At 46.5% G+C, this 793-nt stretch overlaps 1 non-coding gene across 1 annotated transcript; it reads left to right on the top strand.

Moving 5' to 3' along the window:
• The first annotated feature begins 274 nt into the window (after positions 1 to 274).
• On the top strand, positions 275 to 410 carry LOC139182375 (small nucleolar RNA SNORA70). Its single transcript, XR_011566040.1, has one exon. It is a non-coding gene; the product is annotated as a small nucleolar RNA SNORA70 (small nucleolar RNA).
• Positions 411 to 793: the final 383 nt, after the last annotated feature.

A 793-nucleotide genomic window follows, 5' to 3' on the forward strand; every position in this document is an offset into this window, starting at 1 on the left:
GGGAATCTTCCTGACTGATCAAACCCATGTCTCCTGCAATGGCAGGTGGATTCTTTACCACTAAGCCACCAGCGAAGCCCATGATAATTATTGTACATGGGAGTTTATCACATTCTTTTGGTCTGCTTTTGCATATGTTTGGCATCTTCCATTAAAAAAGTTTTAAAGAGTATCATTCACAAAAGCCCAAATGTGGAAACAACCCAGATGTCCATTAACAGATGAACAAATCAATAAAACATAATATGTACATACAGTGGAATATTTTTCCGCTTTGAAAAGGAATGAAATTCTGCTCTTTTCCCTGTGGGGTCCTGGTGTGCAGTGTCTGCAAACAGCAGCCTCCTTGGTAGTTAGTGTATGCAGCCTGTGGCCTCTGTGTGTTGCCCTAAGGAAGCCTGGAGTCAGCCCTTCCCAGTGGACATTCATGACTGGCATGCTGTCCCCAGTCTAGGCTCCAGATAGGTGTGTGCAGTGCCTTTGGAAAGCCCCTGGGCACAGTAGCCAGGGTTCGCATTAAGCAAGTCATAATGTCCATCCGTACCAAGCTACAAAACAAGCAGCATGTGACTGAGGCCCTAACAGGGCCAAGTTCAAGTTCCCGGGCCACCAGAAGATCCATGTCTCTAAGAAGTGAGGATTTACTAAGTTTAATGCTGGTGAATTTGAAAACATAGTGGCAGGAAAGTGGCTCATCCTGGACGGCTGTGGAGTCAAATATGCCCTAATTGTGGCCCCCTGGTCGAATGGCAGGCCCCACATTTATGAGAGCCTTGTCTTGTCCCCTCCTTAC

This window comes from Bos indicus, chromosome 3 (genome assembly GCF_029378745.1).
Source record: "Bos indicus isolate NIAB-ARS_2022 breed Sahiwal x Tharparkar chromosome 3, NIAB-ARS_B.indTharparkar_mat_pri_1.0, whole genome shotgun sequence".
NCBI classification, from domain to species: domain Eukaryota; kingdom Metazoa; phylum Chordata; class Mammalia; order Artiodactyla; family Bovidae; genus Bos; species Bos indicus.